The following is a 12,669-nucleotide window of genomic DNA, read 5'->3' as shown; positions in this document are numbered from 1 at the left end:
TCCTGCACCAAGAGGGAACTGGGCCAGCAGGGGACCCCTAAGCCTCTTCATCCCAACCTCCTGCATGGACCTTCTGATCAGAGACCTCAGCTTTGTTCAGGATATTCCTGAAAGCTTAAACAACTCCTGCAAATTAGACCTACTACTTCTGATTTTTCATTATTTTTCCCCCCCTTATTTATTCCACGGCCCTTTTGTAAATTCAATGTGGGAACAGAGTCATGGACACCTGCCTCCTTCATAAGTGTATCCCAGTAAGGAAATAGACAAGGAATTGAACCCAGGTACTGACTGGGTCTCCTTCCTTGTAAATCGAAGTAAAGTGGGCACACACCCAACTGATCCACCCATTCTGTAAAGTTCAGTGGCTTCTCTGAAGTTCCTGTGTATCCCAAGGAAAACGAACACCCTCGTGTTGGTTCGTCCACCTGTGATGTCCTTCTCCTCTGAATTCTTGTTCTTTCCTCTGTGCGTTATGGCTGTTTGTTTATTTCCACCATGGAAGAGACCCAGACATGAACCCACCTCCATTTCTGGATTTATACCACACACCCACACAAGTTCTTAGCATGTAGGGTAAATTTTACAGGAGGTTTGGGGAGGCGAGGGAGGTTTATATCTCAAAAATGCCTAAAACGTTCATTGAACATGAGTTACGCTGGTCTTGAAAATTCTTGGCTAGTCCATCATGCTGATCAACTACCCTCTCCCGCCTGATTCCCCCAAACTGACACCTGTATTCTCACATGGTTCTTTTATTTATTTATTTATATTTTGCGGTACGCGGGCCTCTCACTGCTATGGCCTCTCCCGTTGCGGAGCACAGGCTCCAGATGCGCAGGCTCAGTGGCCATGGCCCACAGGACCAGCCGCTCCACAGCATGTGGGATCTTCCCGGACCGGGGCACGAACCCGCATCCCCTGCATCGGCAGGCGGGCTCTCAACCACTGCACCACCAGGGAAGCCCTCACATGGTTCTTATACACAACAGTTTAGTGATCTCTTCAGTGTCCTTGCCTCCTGCTAATCCAGGTCCCCAGAGTTCTACCTTCTAAACCAAGTGGCTTGTCAAGATATTTTCCTAAACAAATTCAATTCCTTCCTCAAGAGAAATTCTGTACCATTTATGAAGAAAAAATGTCTTCCACTGCGTAGATAAGCATTTACTATGGACTGTGATCAGACTATGCTGTGAGAATGTACTGAATGCTCTGAGGGCACAGAGAAGGACAGGCCTAGATTGAGGACACAGAAAAGATATCCCAAGGGAAGCGACATCTAAGCTGAGACCAGGAAAAAAGGTAGAATTAACCAAGAGAAGAGGACAAGGGGCAGAAGCGGAGGAAAAGCACACACAATGTCCTCGAAGCAAGAGAGAGCTTGGCACATTCCGGGCATCACAAGAGGTTCCCAGTGGCTGTTATGCACAGGGCAGGCTGGATGGGGCAGGAAAGCCAGTCGGGAGGCTGGGCCAGGCCCACCTTATCTGTCAGGCAAAGAGGTCCGGACTTGATCCAGGAGGCAGTGGGGAACCATTGAAGGCTTCAAGCAGGATACTGAGAAGGCCAGATTTGCACTTTAGAAAGATGAGCTATGGCTGAAGGATAAGTCAATGGTTAAGAGGCAAGACTGGAAGGAGAGGCCAGTGGGAGTTTATGACTATGGCCCATGTGGGAAAGATGATGGTGGCCTGGACAAGGGAGACACTGGTGGGAAAGAAGAGGTGGACACGACTTCAAGAGATATGAAAGAGAAAAGGAGTTGCCATCTCCTGATGTGGAGCGGAAAGGTGGGTGTATTGGGCAACTCCAAGTTCTCCGAATTGGGAAGCCAGGGGGCAGGTGGTGGCGTTTGCCAAGGTGGGGAACACAGAGGAAGAGCAGGTGAATTTGGGAGAGATGCACCTGTCTCTCTCTCCTGACTGTTATGCAAGGCACAGGTGTTCCCATCTTGGCACCGCACCCAGCCCTCGGAAGACACTGGACAGGAGGGGACCAGCGCGGTCTAAACAGGAAAAAGCAGTTACATATTTTTATCAAATACTATGAGAAAACAATGGAGGAATCTGGTGGCCATGGAGTGGGCCAACCAAGTCCCAACACTTCCCTGGTGACCCTCCCTGGCCCGGATCGTGCGGCCTCCCTCAGAGGGGAGTTCCGGGTCCAGCCACAGCTGCCCCAAACCGGGTCTCGTGAGTTCAAAATCACACACCGCAGCTCTCTCCTGGCCTGAGAGGAGATGCCTTGTTTGTTCCCTTCCACACACACAGCCATTCATCAAGTCTAGGAAAGCCAAGCACAAAGGTAATATCACTTAGCCAGGCTGCAATTAGCAGATTAGCGGCTTGTTGCTCTTGTCCTGTGTCCCACACTATGACCTCACAAAGGCCCAGAGCGTCTCAACACTGGGCTGCTCCAGGAAAGGGCCCATCGACTTCTCTGGCAAAAAAATCCCCCAGCCTGTCACCGCGAGTTTCCCCGTTGTAGAGCTAAACTACAATTGATGTTCTGTCTCTATCAATTTCTCAGGAATGCTGGGACGCAAGCCCAGTATTAATGAAGACAGCAGAGAGGAAGGCATGAGATTGGCTCCACTCCAGAACTGACGGAGAGCGTGGATTCTGAGTAATTCCTGGAGACCCGGAGAGGCCCGAATGAGGCAAAACAAGCGGGCCCTGGGGTCACACACAAGGCTCGGTGGGGCAGACAGATGCTGAAAAGGCTCAGGAGAGAATTTCTGCTGCAAAAAATAGCCTCAACTTTGTCCCTTTTATCACCACGTATCATTTGCACCATCCAAGAAAGGCAATTTTGCTCCAGATTAAAAGGGCATCCTCATAGGTAAACACATATGGTGGTACATGATCACACACACACTCACACTCACGTTCACACACTCTCACACACACACTTTATACAACACATTAGAGGACCAGGGCAAAGCCAGAACTACCTCTAAGAAAGGGGCTGATGCTATAACCCCGTATGTTTGACCAAATCCCTCAGCACTGCTCAGAATTGCCTCTCCAATCAGAAGCCCTCCCAGGTCACGAGCAGGGAAGCCTTGATTGGCATGGGAGACCACAGTGGTATCAAATTAAAAGCCAGTATAACTCTTGTCTTCATCTCAGTTTGAAAAATGAATAGAAACTGGTTCGTTGGCTCCTGTTTCTCAGACAGTGTCATTTGGGGGCTTCTGGTTTCGGAACCTTTTTTTAATCACATGTAATTCCTTAATCCTTCCAAACTGACCAGCTCCTTTTAAGGTTTAACTGGCTCCAGTGAAGCTGGAACAATTCAGCTAAACTATAAAACCTATCAAACCATCTAGGCTGTGGCTCTCTGAGGATGTGGAAAATACCACAGGCTCCATGGGTGCCCAAAGTAACCCAACGGTGATGGTGGGGCAGCTAGAGCATTGGAGAGAAACATACCTGCCTCATAAATTCTCAGGAGAATCAAAATAAATGGAAAGTGCTGCCTGTGTTTAATAAAGGAGCTCAGTAAAGGAGAGCTGATGTTATTATTACAGGGATATGATCATTATAAGACTGCCCTGAAGTGGTTGGGGGAACGGAACGTATTCATGTGCTCCAAAGCCCTCAACCCCTCCTGGAACGTATAAGCTGTGATAGAACAAAGTGCAACCACTTTTCCTACTGCAGCCCCTCCTGAACCACTCACCAGCCATGTGCAATAGACACTACATGTTCATAATAATGCAACGCTTCTTATGTGTGCTCTTAAGGAATGTTCATGGGAATTTAACTCATAGCAGTTATGATAGCTATCATACTGGTGTTGCTGGAAAGGGAAGATAGAAGGAAGAAGGACCAGAGCTACAAAAAGGAAGAGAGGAAAGGAGGAGAACGCAAGTCCTTTCATGTAGTAAGTGCTCAACAAATATTTGAGAAGGCAAGTTAAATGAACACACACATCAGAAAAACACCATGTCAGGAAAATGCACTAGACTTAGATAGAAATGGATTTTTATTCCAAGCTTGGCCTTTTCTACTAAACTTGTAACCTTGGAGAATACTTATGTCTTAGTCAATTTGGGCTGCTATAACAAAATACCATAAACTATGTGACTTATAAACAACAGAAATGAATTTTCTCATAGTTCTGGAAGCTGGAAGTCTGAGATCAGGGGCCCTCATGGTCAGGTTCTGGTGAGAGCTTTCTTCCTGGTTTGCACAGGGCCACCTTCTCACTGTGTGCTCCCATGGCCTTTCCTGGCTGCATGCACACAGAGAGAGAAAACTCAAGCTCTCTGGTGTCTCTTCCTATAGGGGCACTAATCCCATCAGACAAGGGCCCTGCCCTCATGACCTAATCACCTCCCAAAGGCCCCATCTCTGAATACCATCAAGTTGGGATTGGGGTTTCAACATATGAATTTAGGGAGGGGGACAATTCAGTCCACTACAACTTCTTTAAGCTTCCACTACCTCATTTACAAAATGAAGCTAAAAATAACTCTTACATTTGTTTAATGTACTTCCTTCTACTCCATAATCTCTCTTGTCTGGAAGCTATACATTCTGGGATGTTGCTGACAACAAATTCTGAAACTTCCTGTTGGGTAAGATACCTGGATGGTATGTGCCTTCTCTGAGCATGTGTGTTCAGAAGATGCAGCCCCACAATGGGGCTGCCAAAAGCCAGGGTGAAGCCAGCTGAGGAGCCATTGCTGCAACAAGGCTCTTCAGGCACAAGCCACTGTGAACACACCCTAAAGTCTTATGAGTGTCCAAGAATCTCTTAAGATTATTTCAAAGAGCAGAAGTGGAGACGTTGAAGTGAATGACAGGTAGCGCTTAGTTATGGGAGATCACAGACTTATATTCCAGTTTCTGAGAGGAGATTTAAAAAAGCAGTCCTATGTTAAAGAGATATGCAATGCCTGAAGGGAGCCAGGACTGTTTTCTGAGGAGCGGGGACTTGAGACAGAGAACAGGACCACACAAAGAATTCCTGTCCTGAGCTCTCGTGGGGGCCACTTCACATGCTGTTCCCATAAGTTAGAGCTCTGTTCATCTGTGAACACTGAACCTGGGGGAGTCTGGGATGTCTTCGTTGCCCAAAATGCTGCTCAGGCGGAAAGTTCAGGACAGTATGTGCCCTTTCCAAAAGGCCTTGCCTAGGGGAGCTCTGTGGATGAAGACCACTCCCACCAGGACCCAGACCTCTGACGCCCCGCTCCTCCCTCTTTCTGTTCAAAGCTCTCTCACCATCATGGGGCTCATCAGGTGAAAGAGGTTGCACAGGGCACCCCCCTGGGCAACACTGTCAGGGCGCCTGTGGCTCTGCCTACACTTTTTTTTAAAAAAAATTTATTTATTTTTATTTATTTATTATTTTTGGCTCTGTTGGGTCTTTGTTGCTGTGCGCAGGCTTTCTCTAGTTGCAGCGAGCGGGAGCTACTCTTCATTGCGGTGCGCGGGCTTCTCATTGTGGTGGTTTCTCTTGTTGCGACACGGGCTCTAGGTGCATGCGCTTCAGCAGATGTGGCACATGGGCTCCGTAGTTGTGGTGCACGGGCTTAGTTGCTCCGCGACATGTGGGATCATCCCGGACCACGGCTCAAACCTGTGTCCCCTGCATTGGCAGGCAGATTCTTAACCAGTGCGCCACCAGGGAAGCCCTGACTACACATTTCAATGCTCACTCTGGGCAGTGAGCTCTCCCCACCACCGTGATGAATTCCAAAGCACCTTTGCCAGCATCAGCTACACTGTATTCAGGGCCTTTTGCCGCCTAAGGCCCTGGGTGCACTTTTCCTCTAACCCCTTCCTGAAAGAACACTGGTTGCTAGTGTGTGTAAATGCTGAAGGATGAAACCTAGTGTCTTTAATGCTTGAACTGGGGCTGGAACTGGGTGTTTCCCACATCAGCTGTATTGGCGCTATTTCTTCAGACTCCACAGTGTGCCTCAGTGTGTTCCCCACTGTCATCTTGTTGGGTTTTTTTTTAACACGTCTCTTTGTCCCCACAAAACCATGGGCAATTGCACGGCAGAGATCCGGTCTCTCACCTCTGTATCCCATTAGGTACCATTTTCACCTTGAAAGAGTCACAATTTTGTTAAGAAAACAAAATATGCATTAACAGGATGGGGTGTGGGACTTCACCTGCTGTCTCAGAATTGTGGCTAAGACCCAAAGTGATGGACGAAAGATGCTGAGCATCCCATATTCTAAATTCAGAGAGGCACCATCTCCCCTCACTGTTCGCTTCAAGGTACCAGCACCAGTTTTACCACCACAAACCACCAGCCTCAGTCAACACAAAGAGAATTGGAGAGACAAATGGGGTGGCCTACGTATTTGAAGTGCAGTGCCCAGGGAGAAATGCCATGCCCTCCTGCCAAAGCAAGGGAAGAGAAAGTCTCCAAGAATCACTTGTAAAGGCTGGAAGTTGTTAAGGGTTGAATTGTGCCCCCAAACCCCCAAAGCTTCATATGTTGAAGTACTAACACCCAGTACCTTAAAATGTGACCTTCTTTGGAAATAGGGTCATTGCAGATAAAATTAGTTACAATGAGGTCATACTGGAGTAGGATGGTTCCTAGCTGAATATGACTGGTATCCTCATATAAGGAACACAACGTGAAGAGAAACAGACACACACAGGGAGAAGGCCACGTGGAGGCTGGAGTTATACTGCCACAAGCCAGGGAATTACCAGAAGGTAGGAGAGACGCCCGGAACGTATCCTTCCCTGACACCTTCAGAAGGAGCATACCACCAGCACCCTGATTTTGGACTTCTGGCCTCCAGAGCTGTGAGACGAAATACTTCTGATGTTCTAAGATAGCTGGTTTGTGGTGCTTTGTTAGGGCCACCCTGGGAATCTAAGGCAGAGGTGTCTGCAAGAAGAGGAGACTTGCATCTCATTCATTTGTTTAATTCACTTCGGCATTAGACTTATTGACCTACCCCTTTGCTACTTAAGCAGGAGAAAGAAAGCTGGAGAGAGCTGGATGGCAGGAGGATGGCAGGGGGAAAGGAGAGCGGCAGAAGTGTCTGCCTGATTTCCCAGGTTCCAAGGGTACAGAAGGTGCCTGCTGCCCTGGGGTCGGCTGCAGGAGGTAGATGAGTTTGAGAAACACCCAATGTAGGAAGAAGAAAAATACACAATCGATGGCATGTAGCCTAAATACTGCCACCTGGGGACGGACCAGAAGTGTGGGGCCAAATCTCAGAGGGACCTCCAGGGCCTCTTAGGGTCTCACAGGAATGAGCCTTTGTCAGCAGGGCTCACTGGAGCTACTCACAGTTCATGAGCTAGAAGAGCAGTTACAGCCGACCTAGAAGACCACACCTCACCCAGGTAAGGGAGATGCTGGTCCTCCCAGAGTCTCTTCATCCCCTCCCAAGTCATCCAAGGGACTAAATGTTAACTATGTGCGCATGCGCGAACGCACACACATGAACGCACGCACTCACACACGCACGCACGCACTCACACACATACACATTCTCTTTCACTGGAGCCAGATAGTGGGACTAAACACTGCTGGGTAGAAAGGGAAGAGCTGTGAGTCTAGTTTGAGTCTGAAGGGTTTCCTTTTTCTTATTAATTATTAGGAATAAATCTTAACTCACAAAATGAGATTCTTCTGATAACCAAGTGTAACTGAAAAGTTATGGCATCTGGCCTAGATCTTGTTAAAGGAGCCACAGCCTGGTGCGAGAAGGAGATTCCAGATGGTTCCATTGAAAGTCATGACTAGAAAACATAAAATAAAAACCGTTATTGAAGGAAAGCTGAATGAGTGGAGACTTTTCAGTAAACCAGGTACCTGTATATAAGGTGATGAATAACAATATCAAGTGCTCTTGTGAGAAGGCGATGGAGCAGTGAGATACCCAGGGGTCAGAGCAGGCCTCTCTGGGCGGGAGAGCTGGGAGAAACATGGCCAGACACAGCTGGAGCTGAGCCTTATCCAACAGAAGGACGGGACTTGGATAAGTGGAGAAGGAAGGGGGAGGATGGATCGACATCCTTCTTAAGGAAGTAACTAGCAAAGGCCTGGCACTGGGTGCTTGGAAAGGACTGGTGACTCCACGTTCTAGGAATGGGGATGGTGTGTGCAAAGACCCAGAGTGGGCAGGTATCAAGTGCAGAGGCGAGGAGGTCAGATATTTTGAATAAGGGAACCACTAGGAAGAGTGGGGAGAAGGGAGAAGGGGCCTCCCCGTGGGGGTTGTCAGGGCCAAGCTAAGTGGGATGGATCTAAGTCTGAGGATCTGTCCTCAGAAAACCAATTGCCTGCCTGGGCTTCCGGCATCTGAGGGCTGCCCTGTCCTCACTCTGTTTGCTCCCCTTGCCCAGGTCTGACCACTGGTACTTTGGAGTGTCCCTAGACTGTGATGTGCTGGGTGTAGAGATAACCAGAAGGCACAGCTGGCCAGGTCTCAGGGACCAGCCAGAAGCCCCAACTTGACTTTGCCAAGCACGTCAACCGCCAGAGCCCTCAGGAGGAGATTCAGAGCCGGCAGGGTGCCCACGGCCCCCACTCAGCTTGGAGGGGCAGAATGGGCTGTTGAAGCTGATGAGACAGTGTGTTTTCTCTGGCTTCTGGCCACCAGAGAAAAACGCAACCAAGGAAAGAGAAGAAGATATGGATTATTGGCGTGGAAGGCCTAATGACAAACACATTTGCATGTATTTCCACGAAGAGACCCTGCCCTCTCTGTGGCCTATGTGGGTTTTCTCCCGTGCTCCAAAGGGCAAAGCCAGGCGCTACTTCCAGAGATGATGTCTCTCCTCCCAGGGCCCTTGGTTTAACATAGTTCCAGGTCCCAGAATTAGGGCTGCTGCCCCTCATGCCTGACCAACCATCTCCTACATGTGGGTTCTCTGTCCCCACGGAGGTTGGCTGGGCTTCCCCAGAGAGCATGGATCATACTTAATTCTGGGGTGAAAGGCACAAAAGACGTATCCTTTGTTAGCACCCATGAGCCATGTACCATGTTAAGCACTTCATGTATACTGTCTCATTTGACCCTCACAAATCCCTACAAAGTAATGGATCTTATCCCCATTTTAAAGATGAGAAAACTGAGGCTCAGAGAACATACGCTTTCTCCTCCCCCACACTGCCTTCCAGTGTGAGAGGAGAGCTATGGAGATTATTAAAGGTAATGAAAATTAGGATCCATATGTCAGAGCTGAAATAAATAACCTTTCCCAATCTCCTTACCACACAGTTCATGAACCTGAGGTCAAAGGGGGAAAACTGACTTACCCAAGGTTGCACAAAGCTTGGAAGAGAATGCTGTGTGTGCACTCCAGCCCCCAGCCCCATCGCAATTTGGAGACATTGTAAACAAAGGCAAGATTAAGGATAAAAGAAGGGGCTGTTCTTCATCAGGGGTCCGTGCATGACTGTCTGGGGAAAATCGCCCAGCGCGCTAATCCTGCATGCCCCAAACCCCTGGGCACGGGAATTTCCATGAACATCATAAAGCTGTTGCTACTTGCGGGTGATGAGTAAACATCCTCACATGGTGTCCACACATCTGTCACATTCAGACCCTGGTTTCATCAGCATCCTGGCAACTGAAGGCCTGACCTTTGCTCTCTTCACTCTACAATCCAGCGCCAAGCACGCAGAGAGAACACACTGGCCACAGTCAAGAAATGGAAGGACCTTGCGAAAGTTGGAATGTAAATTATAAATTAAAAACAGAGTGTCAACTTGGATAAACTCTTTTAACTTACCAGTGGACCTTGTCCATGAAGTTAATTAGGAGGAAAATAAAAGATGGCCAGGAGAAACAGTGAGGAAAAAGGAACAGAGAAGCAGAGGGAGGAAAGATAGCATCTAAAAGACTTCAGAAACTGTCACACAGTGATAACCTGGGTGCCTGAAGTTCTGCCAGTGGCTCTTTCCAGTGAAATCCCAAACCCACCCCATCCCAGATGGACTGGTAAACCTGGAAGGAGGGCCTTGGTGAGAAGCGGGCCCAGCAGCAATGTTTCAAGGCCAGCAACACCAGATCCACCAACCCCCACCTCCCCCACTTAGACCCTATAAGTCCACTGGCACCTGTCCAAAGATTCAACCACTTCTGGTTGACCATGCCCAGGCCCGGAATGGATGAGAAACAGACTGGGCATGTATGAGGTCCCTCTACCCCACAGAAGGTGAGGCCATTCTGTCCTATGCCCAGTATCCAATTGGCCTGGTCGAATATGCACCAGGATACAAATAACGTATATACAGGGGCTAGCCTAGGGCTTGGCACACAGTGGGGCTCACGGTGTGATAGTTATGCCTGTTTACGGTCTATGCCAGGCATGGCAGAGATTGACACACTAAAACCTGTTCCTTTTCCCCTAGGCACACAGACTCTACTCGCCAGCCTCCTCTGCAGTTAGGCGTGGCCACGTTCGAGTTCTGGCCTGTGGAACGTGGGCAGAAGTGCTGTGCTCCACTTCTAGGCCTGGCGCATTAAAACCTTCCATGTGTAATCCTCCCTCTTTCCCCCATCTGTCCACCAGATACGGAAAACCCAGCAGAGCCATCCACAGTCCTCGGGGAAGACAAAATCACAGGACAGGAGAAGTAACGTCTCTAAATGAACATATCTGGTGCCACTTTGGAGAGATCCCAGGAATATCAGGTTGGACTTTTGTGTGATGAGAAATAAGCCTTCTACTATAGTAAGCCACTGAGATTTGGGGATGTTTGTTACAAACATTAATATTACTTACGCTAACTAACATGCCTAGGCCTTACTCCTGGTTTCCTGAGAAGACTTCACAAGGACTGGAGTCCTGTGCTGTCTGACTCCCAGTTTTGATGGAGCTTTGACTTTCTGTCTAGCTCCTGGAAACGTCTCTGTGAGGTCCGGAGAGACCACTGTCAACAGTCCTTTTGCCATTGGGACAGACCCTCCTGACGTGACATCTTATCTCCTGCTAACCCAAGAGCCGTCTGCCCAAGGACAAGCTGCTGTATCGCCACCCACCCCCCAGCTCCACACACGGTGAGCTTAGCTGACTCCTGGGTTACAGTGACAATCTGTGCCTTTGCTCATAACAGGCAGCAGGAAGTAGTGAAAAGAACGCTAGATCCCAAGTCAGTCAAAGTCAAAAGGAAAAAATGCCAAGGCCACATGTTATAATGTTAGATGGTGGAAGCACAGGTTGTGATCCTGAAGCAGAGCTGCGGACACATTCATCACACACACAGGAATGCATCAACACCATGGAGTAAGTACACATCGCCAGGGGGTGTGGTTAATGGAGTCCCAAGTGTGTTTCACTGTACGTTTATACACTTCCTTCCTTCCCTTCTCTCTCCAGCACAAGTGTTTTTAAAGCTCTTTTTTATTACTTCTAATTAGCCTTAGTTGTTCATATATGGTTAGTCTGAGGACCAGCATGAATTGGAGAATGCAGCAAGTGGGAAACCTTAGGACACGTGAATTCTTCTTTAAAATCCTTGTCCGTAGGGCTTCCCTGGTGGCGCAGTGGTTGGGAGTCCGCCTGCCGATGCGGGGGACATGGGTTCGTGCCCTGGTCCGGGAGGATCCCACATGCCGCAGAGTGGCTGGGCCCGTGAGCCATGGCCACTGAGCCTGCGCGTCCGGAGCCTGTGCTCCGCAACGGGAGAGGCCACAACGGTGAGAGGCCTGCGCACCGCAAAAAAAAAAACCCTTGTCCGCTCGTGTACCTCACCCTTTATATGCACCCAATGACTGAATCTTCTACTTCTGTGATTTTTCCCTGCCCCGTGGGTGCTGGCGAGTGTTTGAATGGCTACTGTGTATACCACTGTGCAAAGGATATCTCAACTGGAGTTTGTGTCCTTCTAAAGGACTCTGTTGATTCACCACGCATCAAACTAGCATGGTCCTCAGCCCCTCCCGGGGCTTCACCAACAGCATCCATGGGCACACCATCCTGAGTCAATGTGGAACAAACAGTTGCAAGCATAACACTCGCATTCGAAAATCAATCTTAACTCAGTACAGCCACCAGCAATCCCTGTATGGTGGCAGGAAGTCTCGGTTCTGGTTCAAGTAGCGGCTCTTTCACTTACTAGCTGGGGATCATGGCCAATCAGCTAACCTATCTGAGCTTTCATTTTTGTGATGTGTTACGTTATGCTTTCATTTATAAAATGGGGACACGAGTGTATCCCTTGCATGCTTAGTGGTGTTGTCTGGCGATCAGAGTAGATGAAGAGGACATTCTCTATAAACCCTGAAGCAGACGTGCTGGGACAGCGTAGGGGCCTCATTAGGCCACTCCCAGTCCTGGTGTGCCCCATCCATGTCCTCACAGCTACTTCTGTCTCCCATCTCTTCTTCAAGGCCCAGCACAGACTAATTTCTCCCTCTTCTGTGTAACTGTTGCCCTAATGGTCCATTTGTTTACTTCTCTCTCTAGCTTATTGGCACTGCACAGCTGTATCTCTCAAACCCTGTTGGCTAACTGAGGAGTGTGTGTGTGTGTGTGTGTGTGTGTGTGTGGCTTGCCTTCCACACTAGCTGAAAGAACTATGTCACACTCATCTTAGTGATTTCCCCTAGAAACGAGCATGTACAGCCTGTAACAGGGGTTCACAGAGAAAGGGCATCTACATACACCTTTGGAGTGGGGGAAACTAGGAGACTTCAGGAAGGATGTGTTGCTTGACTTGAGTCT

The sequence above is a fragment of the Mesoplodon bidens genome (assembly GCF_964165515.1).
Source record: "Mesoplodon bidens genome assembly, chromosome: 14".
In the NCBI taxonomy this organism is placed as follows: Eukaryota; Metazoa; Chordata; class Mammalia; order Artiodactyla; family Ziphiidae; genus Mesoplodon; species Mesoplodon bidens.
The sequence above is the reverse complement of the archived record's forward strand: the minus strand, read 5'-3'. Positions refer to the sequence as shown.